Raw genomic sequence first — 15,644 nt, 5'->3', positions numbered from 1 at the left:
ATGAGCCCCTGGATTTCATTCGCAGGAGAGTGGGGGGGAGGGAGGGAGGGGATTCAACAACAGTAGCAAGACCGTTTCCCTCAAGCCTACCGTGTTAGACAGGACACATCTGTGGACCGGCTGGGCCTTTCCGGTTCAGTCTGTGGGTGTAGAAACTAGCATCAGAGTTGTGAACTAGTCTTCAGAGCAGGGGGACAAGTGTCTTTGAAGGGACATGGTCACTGCTGCCTTCTCCATGTCGATGTTTATTCTGTTGCCTGGAGAAGCTTCCAATGGTGACTAGATTGTTTGTGTTTATCTTTCAGATGATGGATGCCATAAAAGGAATGATGAAAGAAATATACAATAATCTTTCCAAGAACACTACTGGAAGCACAATCGCTGAGGTTAGAGGTGACAGGACTCCTTACTTGCTCTGGACCTTAGAGACTGCTATAAGGGTAGCATGGTGCATGAGCTGCCCGGGACCCCCGTGCCTGCCTCTGTCGCTGCTGCCCCTGCTGTCTGAGGGATGGGTGAGCTACTTCCTCCCTGATGCCCAGCCAGCAGCTGTGCCACTTGGCCTGGTGTGACAAATAGCCCCGTCTGAGCCAGAGTTAGTCTGTGGGTGAGACGGGAGACCCATCCTTCTTCTTCATGTCGAATTAGTGCCATGATCTTTCCATAGGCCTGGGCCTCTCTGCAGTCGTGATCTAAGCATTTGCACACAGAAATTCTCAGGTGGCCCAGAGAAGCCTCAGACTTCTGGTGAAGCATAAACTGTCCCTTGGGAAAGCGACTTTCTAGTGCAGTTTGCAGAATTCCCTCTCTGGCTGATAGACCTGGAGAATGCGCTGCTGGCAGTGTGGCTGGGACAGCATGGGCCATGTGCTCACAGGTCACCAGGTGAAGTGCAGGTGGCAGGGTTTCTGGAGTCCTGAGAGGTGAGGACAGAGGTGGGGAGTCCCATGCACAACTTCTGACAGGGTTTGAGACAGTTTCTGAAGGAAAACTGTGTGAATATAACAGATCAGGAGGAATGGATTTAAGAATTCATTTTAAGAACCTGCCTATGATTGAAGGTGAGCTGGTTCATACTGTCTCACCTGAAGCCCTGGTCAGATGTGGGCCACACTTGTTTTCCCATTTTGGGGGCTGATATCCAGCTCCCTCCCCGACCCACTAGACATGAGATTTTGGCACTGAAATGAGGTTTTTCACCCTTGGAGGGTAAATCAGAAGTTTTCAACCTCAGCCCCTGTGACGTTTGTGCTGGGGACTATCCTTAGCAGCACCACTGGCCTCTACCTACTAGATGTCAGTAGTAATCCTCAGTGGTGACAATCAAAGTGACTTCATATTATCATTGTCATGTGTGACCAAGTTGCTTGATAATTAAAACCCTCAGATCAATTCAGTCCAAGCTTACTTTTCCCTTTAAATCAATATGATCCAAATTGGGGTTATCCTCCTTCCCCCAAGATACCCTTTCATTTCAAAGACGTTGGGCTTTGGGATTTCAGATGAATGATTATGGATTCCACCTGGGTATTTTATTAGGTGAAAAGTCACAGCTACCTTTATTTAATTTTCTTAGACAAAAATGCAAACTTTTTAAATTGTTTTTGGGGTGCTGGAGATTGAACCCAGTGGTGCTCTGACACTGAGCTTCACCTTTCTGTTTATTTTGAGACAGGGTCTTGCTTAGTTGTCAAGGCTGGCCTTGAATTTGCCATCCTCCTGACTCGGCTTCCTGAGCCTCTGGGATCACAGGCTGTGCCACTGTGCCCGCCTCTATCCAGAATTTTGATGTATTGTTTGGGGGACTTGGTCCTTCACTCTAAGTGGCTTTTTCTAGAGCTGGGTCTTTCCATGAAAGGTGGTACTCTCCACTGGTCTTCAGAGCCAGCATTTCTTGAGAATTTGGGTCAACTTGGGACTCCTATCCATGGACAGGTGCTGGGGGAAGGTCAGCACCCAGCCTGGCTGCCTGAATCAGCCCTATGGCACCTGGGACCCTTCTGGTCAGGAGAGGCTGAGCTCTCAGGGCCTGCTTGAGACCAGCTGGACCCACTCAGGGCCTCGTCAGAACCTGTTTTTCTTGTTCCAGATCCACAGGCTGAGGATTGAGATCAAGAAGCTGCAATGGCTGCACCAGCAGGAGCTCTCCAAGATGAAGCACAACCTGGGTAGGTCCTGGCTGCTGGGCCTGCACCAGGCAGGGCTGGGGGGAACCTCAGACCTCTGAAGTTGGACCCAGAAGTGGACAGAGTCAACGTTGGGCCAGTGGGACACCATTTGTCTGTGCTTGAGTGCGGTGGGCACATGGAACCCTGGGGATGCTCACCCAGAGAGGTCACTGGTGGGAATCCTGCTTTCCTTTGAGGCTACCGATGATGGTCACTGACTTACAGTGGTTCACCTTCCAACTCCTCCGTAATTTGCTGGTGCCTCAGTCTCTTCAATTGAAATCTGGATACATAATACAAACCCTCCACATAGGGTTTCTTTAGGAATTGCATTAGCCAGTGCATAGAAAAATGATTAAATCTGAAGAGATGTCTCCTGAGAAGGGTCTGCAGGGTTCCCAGAGGAGACGGAGACCACGTGGTACATGACTGAAAAGACTTTCAGCACAAGCCAGACAGAGGCAGAGACAGGGTGATTCAGGATGGGCAAGCACAGGCTGCCCAAGAGTGGGAGCAGCTGTGGCCTGGGCTGGGTGCCATCCAGAGCACTTCCCCTACCCCCAAAAGTCTCCATTTAAAAGAATTCACTGAAAATATTATATAAAAAACACAAGGTTGTATGTCTGTAGCAAAATTTGCAGAGCTGACGTGGGAATGATTCAAACTTGAGAAATGGCAGTCCAGGGCTGGCAGACCTGGGAAGGGCCCTAGTGAATATTTGAGGCTTTGTAGCCAGAATCTGGCTGTGTGCCAACAAGATGTCATTCATAAGAACCGGTTGCCGACTCACTTTCTGTCGCCGTCCATGGGAGGTGTCTTCTCGCAGTCTTTAGACTCCTGCTGCCGTGGTGTGGCATTCTGCTGGTGTCTAGAGTATATGAGGTGCCCCGGGAGGGCCCTGCTGCTTGGTCACACTGCTCTGCGGCTCTCTGAGTTTGGTGAGGCCTGGTTTATAGGAGTCACTGTTTATATGAGTCCAACACCCACTGTTCTCACTGTCTCCAGAAGCTTTGTGCTCTCCGACGGGTCTTTTCCACCTGCCTCAGACAAAAACAAGTGTCCAGGGGTATGGTGGACCTAAGCCTCTAAGTCATGGCGGGCTCTTGTGAACAGGTGTCATTAGCTCCAAGAACATGCTTTCCTTTCCAGAATGACTTATTGAATTGCTGAGTATTAGAAAGCCAAGACTCTCTCACAGAACCTGACTCAGAGACCTCTGGGTGCCTGGCCTCCCTGGGTCTGCACCTGGACCCTGGGTGGGGCCTGGCCACTGGCACCATGGGGTGCGGAGTGGGTTCCACGCGGAGCCTGAAACCATTGTGCTTGGCTTTCCATGGCTTCCCTCTCTTCCCTTTGTCCCCAGCCACCACCCCTCAGCAGGAAGCGGACACCGAGGTGAACACAGAGACTGGGAACAAATCCTCCCGGGGGGGATCCTCCAACGCCCAGCCAACCACCTCAGACATGACCAGCACCGTCAAAGAGAAGGAGCCATCAGCTGAGAAGAGCAAGGACAGGGGCTCAGTGAGGACCCCCCTGTGCCTTGGCCAGTGCCACCCACTCTTTGTGTCAAGGACCCTTGCCCTTGTGTGTCCCACCCACCAAAGTCCCATGCTGTCTGGGTTTGTCTGGAACAGTCAGAAAACAGGGGTCGAGGGAGTGCCCCCAGGCTCTTCCTCACCAGTGAGCCCTGTGGAAGGCTAGAAGGCTGAGTTGGCCTGTGCAGGATCTGGCAGCTGCTCTCAGGACCCTCCCAGTTTAGTGCAGTGCATCCAGAAGAACTCTGTGATGGGGAGGATCCCACCCACTGTGGCTGCCAGTAGCCCCTGTGGCTGTGGAGTTCTCAGGATGGCGAATGAGAACAAGCATCAGATTTTTAAATTTGACCTTAGTTCACTTAGATGCAAGCAGCCACATCTGGCTGGTGCTGCCATATTGGACCATGAAGGTCACAATCGCTCATCTCCTGTTGGGCTGTATACGTGACATCGATTTTAGAAGGCACACGGATCATCTTTTATGTTTGTAGTCATTGTGGACTTTGGACGTCATCATCAGATTATCAGTCGAGACCCTGGTCTCAGGGTTGGTACTGCCTCACAAGAGGCTTCCAAAGTGAATGGATCCATTTCTCCTTCTGTGGTGCAGCAGACTGTGTGGGTGTTGGGTCAGTCAGTCAGTGGGTGTAGGCCACAGGGAAGGTTCTCAAGCTCAGACTGGAGTGCTAGGGAGGGGCCACCCCAGCACCGGAGGAGTATGAGAACCAGAGCACAGGTGTATGCACACCTGTCCGACTCGGCCCCGTAGACCACGCCAGGTGTAGGGCACTGAGATGCCCTGGGGGAGTGGTGAGCACTCCCAGGACTCCCTGGGTTTCCCTGGGGGGCTCCATTGGCCCCAGTGCCCTGAGTCCATCTTTCTTTGTATTTCTAGACCCTCGACTTTTCTGGCTCAAGAGAGACGCTCTCCTCCATTCTCTTAGGCTCCAAAGGCTCTGGTATGTAGCCCCCTGGTGGGCTAATGGCCCTTTCATTTTATGCTGGCAGGTTGGAAGCCATCTTGTCAGGGAGCCCAGGGTTTAGGGCAGTGATTTTTAAGCTGTTAGGGATCTTTGGGGTGCCTTAGTTGGGCAGGCTTGTGGGGTGAGGGTGTGGCTGGGCGAGGCAGTTTCCCCACACTTCTCTGCACTGGTCAGTATTTACCTGTGTTTTTGTTTAGCGGGGTCCACGTGACACTATTTGGACACAGGGTCCTGCCCTGGGAAATGCCAGGGTAAGCAAAGCCCCATAAAGTCAGCTCCTGAGGGTCTTTAGGCCTTCAGAGAGGTAAAGACAGTGTGGAGGTGAGCAGTGTTTCTGGACCATCCTTCCCTCTGGCAGGCTGTTTGAGGTCTTTTCTGAGACTTGAGGATTTCTTTCCTGGGGTTCGGGTCACCCTTCTCTCTCAGGTCCGTGTCCCCGCCCCCACTCTTTCCTAAACCAGTTCTGGCCACTGCAGGAGGGTTCAGACCCAGGCCTTGCTTGTTGAGGACTGTCTTGCTGAATACAGGGTTCTTGCCTATAACCTTTCCTCCAGGGTCTTTTGGCCTGCTGGTTCTCATCATTGGAGACCAAAAACTTAATATCACTTGTGAATACCGAGTGCTTAGAGGAAGTAGTGTCTGTGGTCAGGTGGGGAAGGTTCCCCAAAGGCAGACCTGGAAGGGCCAGTGGGAAATGGTTGGTGGACATGGTGGAGTGGTAGGAGTGAGTCGAGGGAGGATGTGAACTTGGCCTTGGATTTGATTGAAGTGCCTGTCAAAAAAGCACTGCCCTGGGGCTGGGATCCTGGCTCAGTGGTATAGTGCTTGCCTGGCATGTGTGAGGCCCTGGGTTCAAATCTCAGCACTGCTTATAAATAAAATAAATGCCCATCAACAACTAAAATATATTTTTTAAAAAAAAGCACCGCCCTTCATGCTTCCCTTATAGTCCCCAGATGGAACCTCCAGTCATGGCACAGCATGGCACTAAGATGCCACAGCATCTCAGTTCTCTCAGTTTGTTTCAGAACAAAGCCAAGGCGACTTCAGGTCTAGTGGTGTGGTAGCTCCAGAACATTGCCCTGCAGTTTGGCTTTCATGATGGTAATTTCAACGAGTTGCAATGATAAAAGCTTCTTTTGGAATCGAAGTTGAAAAAAAAAAAGAGCTTTAACTGAGCAGCCTGTGAGGGGACTGTGGGTGTGTCAGAGTGAGGGGCCAGCATGAGGAGGGCCAGGCTGGAGAGTGCTGCTGCCCACAGCTGGTGCCGTTCAGAGGTTCTGCAGCTGCGAGGTGCTGGATGGAGGCGGTCCGGGAAGACTTGTGATGCTGTGTGTATGGGATCTGCCAGAATAAGGATTGCATGTGGCATCGTGACCAGGAGAGAGTGGTCAGGGCTGGAGGGACTTTTTGTAGGTGGCCAGAGAGTAAATGAAGCATTGCAGGCTTTGTGGTCTATGTCCATTTGCTTCACTCAGCCATGGTAGTAGGAAAGCAGGAAAGCAGGCCTAAGATGACACGGAACCAAATGTGGGAGTGTGCGTGTGGGTGTGATTGTGGGTGTGTGGGTGGGTGTGTGCTAATGAGTTTGGAAGTGCAGAAGCAGGTGTTGGGCTGTGCGGGGTCTGAAACATCGTGGTATCTGGGGAAGTGAAAGGAAGGTCACTTGGGAGCCTATGGCTGCTGCAGGTGGGGGACCTGAGCCAGGCAGGTGAAGCCCCTTCTCTGGCATTTCAAGGGTGGCAGAGGAGTGCTCATTGGTGCTTCCTGAAGGACAGGAGGCACTTGCACTCCTGGTCATGCCCTGTGCCCTGGGGAGAAGTCACTATGTCCTGCAAGGCCCAGAGAAGTCAACTCAGAGGCCCGAGTCACTTGGAGAGTGTTTGCCAAGCCAGGACGTAGGTGACCCCAGACCCGAGCTTCATCCACAGGACTCAGACCAAAGTACTGCTGTTGGAAGTCAGAAGTGGTTGTGTCATGGCGCATGGGGCTCAGTCACAGGGGCCGCAAACGTGGCCCTGGTCTTAGTGTACGCCTCCTCCCACTCCCCCCTTCTTCCTCTTGTGTGGCCTGTGTGGCCTACGTGGACTGGTGTCCCTGCCCAGACCTGGACTGCAGTCTGGCTCACAGGCCCCGGGTGCTCCAGGCTTCCTGATTTCTCAGCATGGCAGTGTGACTCCTCACCTGCACCCAAGCCTTGGCGCAGCTGGAGGAACTTCCCCAGGACCACAGATGTGTCCCATGGCTTGTTTAATCTTGATCGCTGATATCAGAAGCACAGTTCCTCATCTGCCTCATCCTTCCTCCAAACCCCTTTCACCAGCCCCCATTCCGCCCTGCAGAGGTGATGTCATTCCCTGCTCCATCTCAGACTCCACCTGTCCTTCCCACAGCCCTCCCTGTGACATGGGTGACACGCTCTGCCTTTCCCTCCTGGCCACCTTCAGCATCTGACCACTTTTTGCTTCCTGTCCTTTGTCATAGCCAGATTCTCTGCTCAGCTGCCTCCTTTCCTAGGTGTTTAATACGCCTCTCTCTCTCCATGCTCCCTCCTCCACCTCCCATGTTGCCAATGGCATGTTGTACCCTGAAGGCAGTGTCTTATATCTGCACTGTGCACACTGGTGGCCACTAACCACCTGTGGCTGTGGAACCCTCAAGATGTGACTAGGGATGGAGTTTCATATTTGATTTTAGTTGACTTAACAGTAGCTCTGCCAGGTGCAATGATCCACACCTGTAATCCCAGCAACTCGGGAGGCTGAGGCATGAGGGTCACAAATTCAAGGACAGCCTTAAAACTTAGCAAGGTCCTACGCAACTTAGTGAAACCCTATCTCAAAATAGAAAAGGGCTGGGGATGTGGCTCAGACACTTGAGCGTGGTGTGACTCACAGGACTTCCATGTCAAAAGGGGCCTTCCTCCAGGTGTTTTTTGTGAAGATTGGGACTATACTGAAGGAGACTTGGTCCCCCATTTTAGGGCTTGGAAAGAGGCTGGGCAAGGGCATCAGGGCTGGGGTGTGGCTCCACTGTGGAGTACTTGTCCACATGCATGAGGTCCTGGGTTCAATCCCACCAACACCTGCACCCCCAAATAATTAAAATTTTTTAAAAAGTATTTTGGCAGAGGAGGAGTACCAACTGGAGGGTCATCATCAAAATGGAAGGACAGGAGTACTTGGCACCAGGGCACTGGTGACATCTGCGTGTTGAGCAGCAGGCTATGTGGACAGGGCCATGGGCTGTAGACCAATGGGATTGCAGACCTGAGTGGTCTCATTTCTTCCCAAAGCCACGTGTGCTGAGGGGTCGTATCAGAGCAGCAAGACTCTCATCTCCAGCCCCCTTACCCATTTGGCTAGCTGGTCAGTGCATGGGAGATGTGCAGGAGGTGGACCGTACAGGGGGCACCTGAGCTGTCTCCAGTACATGTGCCGGGGGGGACTTAAGAATCTGTGTGGAAGGAGAGGGTTAAGTAGGGACGTGAGCTCCCTTGGTAGGTGGCATAGGCCTCCCCTATTCATCTTTATATATATATATATTTTATGCGGTGCTGAGGATTGAACCCAGTGCCTCACACATGCTAGGCGAGTGCTCTACCGCTAAGCCACCACCCCAGCCCCTCTCCTGTTCATCTTTTAAGACTTCTCTGAGCCTTTGCTCTGGCATATGTCTGTAATACCAGTGACTTGGAAGGATGAGGCTGGAGGATCACAAGTTCAAGAACAGCCTCAGCAACTTAGTGAGACCATGTCTCTCAATACAAAAAGGGTTGAGAATGCAGCTCAGTGGTAAAGCACCCTGGTTCAGTCCCTAGGATCCCCCAGCACCAAAAACAACAAAAAAAAAGATTTTGCCTAAAGCATCTGCTCGGGCCAACAGAGGAGAATAGGAACTAGAACAGGAGTCTCTCCCCAACAGTCTCCTGCTGGTTCTGATTCTTATTAGCATCCTCTCCTGTGCCTACATTTCTTGATTTGATTTTTAGACAAAAGGCGATCATGAGGTCCTCTTGTGACTTACTCCTTCAATGTCACTTAGGCTACTACTTGGGGGCTACCTTGCAGGCCGAGTCTTCAACACCCCCCTCCTTGCACTGCTGCTGGAGGCACCATCCACTGACCCTACTTGACCCCCATCTCTTTCCCATCCACCAATGGCCCCAAGCCCTCAGCATCCACTCACTCCCTCATCAAAACATGCATCTGCTTCCAGACATAGGCCAGGTGTTAGTATAGGCTGCATCCATGTTCCTGCTCCTACCTGAGCTCCCAAGCCAGGGAGAGAGAGAAACAGGCAGCGGAATGACAAGAAATGACCAAGCCAGTGAGGGTGTGCCACCACCCTGCACAGCAGGAGACATAAGCCGCCCAGGGAGGTGGAAGGACAGATGGCAGGCACATAAGGAAACAGGGAGGACTGGAGGTGGAGAGGAAAAGGAACCAACCCCACTAACTAGATAGTGTCTAGACTTACTGTAAATGGTTCAGGTTCATGCAATACCTGGTATCATCATGACAATGACTCCAAGTTAGAAATGTTTCCAGTATAATAGGAAAAACTGTGGCTTCTAGAGGCAAGAAAAGTCATAACCCTTAAAGAAAAAGTGCTGGCCTTATATAAGAAAAACTACAAACTTTAATGAAAGTAAAAGTAATAAAGAGGTACTTAAATACATGGAGGGATGTCCCACATTCCAGGTGGAAATCTGAATATTTCAAAGATGATATCCATTCCCAACTTAACTCATAGATTTCAAATTCTTTAGTAAGATTAGTTTTGTATAACTGGAAAGAAAAATCTTGAATTTTTGCCATATGAATGAGCAATTGAGTACATCTAACAACTTTTTAAAAGGTTGGTTAGGGTAGATTTGTCTGAAAAAATCTAACAATGATCCTGTGAAATTATGGGCAGGAATTATGACCATGATTGTTATTGTTATTATTCTTCTCATCCCCATCATAAAGATAAAGCTAAAGAGTTAAGGAAGTTACCCCAATTCAGAGCCTGGAAGAGGCAGGGGCTCAACCTTGCCTCCAGGTCTCTTCCCCTCAATTTCTTCAGTCTCTCGCCAGGTCACAGGATGAGAAAAAAGCTCCTTAAACTTGAAATGGAGCCCACTGACCCCCAAACACACCCTTGCTGGTTGAGTGCCCAGGGGACCTGGAGGAGTTCTCTTTATTTTCTACTTGGGCAATAAAAGTTCCCTCTGGTCCATGGGCTTCAGCACAGGGTGCAGGACTCCTAGAATGTCCATATTATGCCCACACCTTGTGTTTGCCCACTGATAGCAACCCCATGCCTCTGCAATTTTATATAAATCAAAGAGGTCGAATGCAACCATCCCCTGTGACAGTCATTTTGAATGTGCAGCTACCAGGACAGTGCCTGGAACACAATGGGTGACAACCAACAGACAGACCTGGGCTCCCATGCTGTCCATGCCCAGGGCTCAGACCAAGAATGAGACAACACCTGGGGGTCCCCCCTGGGAGACACACTCCTCCACACCTGCATCTGCAGAAGCTGCAGGGGCCACCAACACAGAGAGCCTCCCAGGTCCTACTGAGGCAATGTTCATGCCCAGCAGCCCAGCCCAGCCCAGCCCCATTTCAGGTAAGAGAGAGACTCACTCCACCCCTCCCCTTTCTAGTGACACTCAGCATTGTCTGTCTTGAAAATATTTTTAAATTTTTGAACTATAATACATACAGAAAAAGTCAAACCCAAGGGAGCAATACTTGGTTTGACCATAAAGCCGACTCTTCTTTCTCCTTCTTCTCCTTACCCCTACCCTTTCCTTCTCATCTTTGAATGAATGAATAAATGAGTGTTCCCTCTTCATAGGGATCCCCCTCTCCTCTCTCTTTTATGTAAACTCACTTTCTATTTGTTTTCTTGTTTCACTGCTAAAGAACTAACCACTAGAAATTGACACTGTTCACTCAGGACAGGGATGAACCGACTTTTTGGTATAATATGAACATTATTACATTAATTACTTATATATCACATATATGCAATGTAATGTAACATGCCTATTAATTGCATATGTAAATGTATGCGTTAGTGTATAATCATGTAATGAGGAACACTTAAACTCTAAAATGCAGGAGAAACATTGTCAAGTGTGACAGTGTAGTGCAGATGTGTAATAAGTAGACACAGAGAATAGAAAGCAAAGCTAAAACTAAAAAGGAATTCACAACTTGTTAACCTTGAACCTAACATTTGTGTTCCCAGATTATAGCTGGCAAGTAGAGTCACTCTGATTTTTGTTTCCTTCACTCCGGTTTCATAAATTTTTCATAATTTATACTCCTATAGTCAAACAAAAAATAATTCCCTTAAAAATAACTGCCTCTGCTGTTTGCAGCATGGTTGAGATCCCCCCCCCCATAACACACATGGAGGCTATGATCCTGGGGTCCATCATCTTGACTTTCCTCCCTCTGGTCTCTGCCTTCTGGGGAGCTGTGAAGGCTCCTGTGAAGTACAACAGCCACTCAGTCAGTTTGCCAAACTACTGAATTTGTGAAGGAATGCATGAAGAGGAGTAAATGAATTTTCAATATCTCAACTTCAAGCTCAAAATCACAATTGCACTAACACATCGAGATATGCCCTTTCAATGACTTTAATCTTATGACCACCTGACACCAGGGCACCATCTTAGTCTGTTCAAGCATTGTGCTATTTCATGGGAAATTGGAAGCTGACACATTCTGGTTTAGTCAGCTGGACGTGGTACTGTGGAGCTCTGTGCTAGGCTCTCTGCTTCAGAAGTCCTGGGTTAGAGTGGACCTCACACTCACACTGTGTCCTGGCACCTTCCTTCACCCATCTGAGTCCTTGTTCCCCATTGATGAAACAGGAGCTGTAAGAGCTCTTGTGTTGGTTCAATTAGGTAATGTCTGCAGGGTGTTCAGTTCAGTGTATGGCACCTGGGAAGCACTCAGTTGATGTCACTGCTCTGTCTGAGCCCTCCTGCAGCAGGGCACTGACGGCAGCTGTAGGAGACACAAGCCCTCCAGAGGGCTGCATGTGTTTGTGTTTGCTTCTGCCCCAGGTCTACTTTACTCCAATCCTCTGCAAATCTGCAACCAGTCAGTCACACTGCAAGCAGCCGTCATAGGCAAACAAGTATATGGGTGTAGCTAAGGCTAATCCAGAACTACATAGAAACACATACAGGCAGCTAACAGACACCCTCTGTGTTAGGGGTTACAGTCTGATGCCTTCAGAAAATCAGGAGCAGATTCGCACCCACCTTAGAACCTGGCAGAATGGCCCTGTAGAATTGGGGCTCCTGCCCGCAATCATATGTGTGTGAATAGGTCACAGCACTCATCTCTGGCATGAACACAGTGGTCACAGAATGGCAGTCCTATGGAATCCCACCCTGCAGTGCTCTGTCCTTGCCAAGAAGCATGACAGAGCAGAGCAGCTATGCCACTCTGTGGTAAGGAGCTGGGCTCCATGCCTGCCTGCTTCATAGCCTCATCACCTCTCCACCTCCTCCCTCTGGATCAGCCACAGAGAACTGCTTGCTACCCACTCCTCTAGGTCTTTGCACAAGCGTCCTGCCCTACCGAGGAAGCCTGTGCTTCTCACTAGCCTTGTACCCCTGGTCTTGGTCCACATCACATGCCCCAGCTGAATTGGGTACCCACTGACTGTGCTGGAACCTCCCCCTTCTTTCCCCTTACATTAAATTTCCTGTTGCATCTTATCCTTCTTCCCTCAGAAGGAGGCTGCTGTGCTTTTTGTGCCAGAGGCCAGCTCCAGGCAGCAAGAACCAGGTCCTGTAGCAGTCCTTAAACCAAGGACATGATGAAAAGAACTGTTGAACTGACTCCATGCTCCATCATGACAATGATTGACAGGCAGTTTATTGGGGTGCGGATGGAGTACACCAACACTCAGGTGAATGAGGAGTGTACCATTTCCTGTTTGCCCAGAGCTCCCATGTTTGCATACTTCCTGTTAAACACCATCACTCCCCAAGCAGTGTCACCTGATCTTAGCACTATTAACTTGTTCCCAAGGGCCCCCATCACATGGTACCACAGTTACTGACAGCACTTGCCTGTTCCCTTGTAAGTACCTGGAGCACCGCCATGAGGGCTCCATTTCTTGACTCACTTCTGCTGCCTCAACATCCTGCTTGGTACTTGGCTTAATAACCAGTGTTGGTTGGATAGGGCAGGACTGGTGGTGTGGGGCTTCTTCTCCAAATCAGGCCCCCTTGAAAAGATGCATGCTCACCTCTGTCTCCTCTCATCCCAGGAACAGTGACCCCTAGAACACAGATGCCAAGGCCAACCAAGGCACCAGCCCCCAAAGACCCACAGACAGGTGAGAACACACAGGTGGGAAAAGAAATCCAGTACCACAGCAGGGAAGAACTGCATGGAGCAGAACCCAAGGGATAGGGTGCCAGTACTCAGAGGATGCTGCAATAAAAGGGCCTATATAATGCTGGGGTTGTGGCTCAGCAGTAGAGTACTTGCCTAGCACATTCGAGGCCCTGGGTTTGAACCTCAGCACCACATAAAAATTAAATAAAATTATTGTATACAACTATTTACAAAAGAGTCTACATAAATCCAACCATACCAAGAAAAGTATTTAATGTGAGTGAATGCTACAATCAAATCAAAAGGTAGATGTCAAAATGAGAGACACAGATCACTTATAGGACCATTGTGTCCATGATGTGTGTGACACTGGAATTACACCCAAGCATCCACAAAAAAAAAAAAACATATTAAGAGGGATCATTTTTAAAATATTATGAAATATGAGCCTCTTTACTCTCCCTCCATTCATGAAAACACCAAATAAATATCTACTCCTGTTTTGAGTCCCTCTTAAAGTTATAAAGGAATTAGAGGCATATACATTGAACAACTGAAAAAATGTGTACCATCAGATGAGTAGGAAGAATTGGAGTACACTTGGGCATTATCCTGCCTTCAGCAATGTGCCATATAACTGGTAACAATGCCCAAATCTAGTGTTAACCTGAATAAAAAAAAGATTTATTGGGGTCATAAGTATAGCATATTTAACTCTAAATTGTCTGTAGTTTGAATGCTAATTTGTCTGGTGCACGCAGAGGAAGGAAGCAGATATACACTGGAGAAAAAACTGGTTTTCTATGGCCATGTAAGATGTATGGGCTTTATTCCATGGGACCAGTGCAGAGAGGAGTTGAATCTCCAGGATTTCCTCAAAGGAATTAGCCAGCATTCTCTGTGAAGTGAAAACTGCTGTTGCTAATATTTGAGCTTCTACCTTCTACTTGCCTAATTTAATAGGAATTCATGGGTTATTCAGCATTTAATATAAACCTATTAATACATTCCACTTTTTATGTGTCAGTTTCACATATTATATCTTTCAAGCAGTTGGTCCATTTCATCTATGGTATCAACTTTGTGGAATTGGGATTTTCATATTATGTATTTTCATATTATGCATTACTTTGTAATCCATGGGAGCTATAGTGATGTCTCGTCTTTCACTTCTGATGAGAAATCTGTGTTATCTTCTTTCCCGATTAGCCTGGCTAGAAAATTATTAGTTTTATTAGTTTTTGGTTTCACTAGTTTTCCGAATTTCCTATTTTCAATTTACTTATTTTTGATTAAATTTGTTCTTTTAATTATTTCCTAAGACAGAATCTTAGAGTGATTTTAGATCCTTCTTTAATATATGCTCACAGTGCTATAAATTTTCCTGTAGGCATCAATTTCACTTTACCCCACTAAATTTGATAAACAATATTTTGTTTTCATTTATCCAAAACTATTTTTGAATATTCAAATGCAGATTGGTCAAAATAACCCATGTTATTGAGAATTACCCTAATAATGTTAATCTACAGTATTTTAGAATTTTTCGTTTGTCAATTCTTGCTTAATCTCTTTGCAGTCTGACACCATTTTTATCATTTATATATATATTTTTAAATTTATTGTATTGTATGACCCAAAATGTGATCCATAAATATTTCATGTGAACTTAAAAATAATTCATATTATGCCATTGAGTGATGGATGTCAACTGCATATAGTTGATTGATGGTACTGTTGAACTCAATTATGTTCTTACACCACATAAAAATAAAATAAGGTATTGTGTCCAACTGCAAATAAAAAAATGTTAAAAAAATACCTTGTACAACCCAAACTGTCAAAAATCTTACTCTTAAGCTGGTTGGATTGGTGCATTCCTGTAATCCAAGCAGCTCAGGAGAACTGTAATTTTGATTTCAGCCTCACCAATTCAGTGAGGATCCACACAACTTTGTAAGTTATCCATCTCAAAAATAAAAAGGTCTGTAGCTAGATGCAGTGGCACATGCCTGTAATCCCAGCAGCCCAGAGGCTGAGATAGGAGGATAATGAGGTCAAAGCCAGCCTCAGCAAAAATTAGGCACTAAACAACTCAGTGAGATCTTGTCTCTAAATAAAATACAAAATGAGGCTGGGGATGTGGCTCAGAGGTCGAGTGCCTCTTAGTTCAATCTCTGGTATATGCAAAAATAAAAATAATAAAAAAATATACTAAAAAGTGTTGTGAATGTGGCTTGGTGATAAATTGAGTTTAACCCCCAGTACTGAAACAAAACCTTCCTCTTAGACAAATAATAGAGAAAAGCTGTAAGGTATAAAAAATACTGCTGAGATAGGTAGGTAGGTATAAGCAAACTTGATAAACTCAAACTTATTTGAAGGTTCCCTTTGGAAGAAGTACTAGCACTACTGTTACTTTTAAAGCTGATACTTATTACAAAGGATAGAAATGTACAAAAATGTACTAACCCTCAAGCCCCAGTTCCAACATTTGTTTACCCTGACATCTTAAAACAGCTAATTCAGACACACACACACACACACACACACACACACACACACACACTTTCTATGTAACACACACAC

General features: G+C 47.6%; 1 pseudogene; it reads left to right on the top strand.

The window, feature by feature from the left end:
• Nucleotides 1-12,529, top strand: part of LOC143385804 (MYND-type zinc finger-containing chromatin reader ZMYND8-like) — a 62,677-nt pseudogene extending 50,148 nt beyond the window's left edge.
• Nucleotides 12,530-15,644: the final 3,115 nt, after the last annotated feature.

The sequence above is a fragment of the Callospermophilus lateralis genome, chromosome 8 (genome assembly GCF_048772815.1).
Source record: "Callospermophilus lateralis isolate mCalLat2 chromosome 8, mCalLat2.hap1, whole genome shotgun sequence".
Lineage (NCBI taxonomy): Eukaryota > Metazoa > Chordata > Mammalia > Rodentia > Sciuridae > Callospermophilus > Callospermophilus lateralis.
Note: the sequence above shows the minus strand (reverse complement) of the source record. Positions and strands in the feature narration are given on the sequence as shown.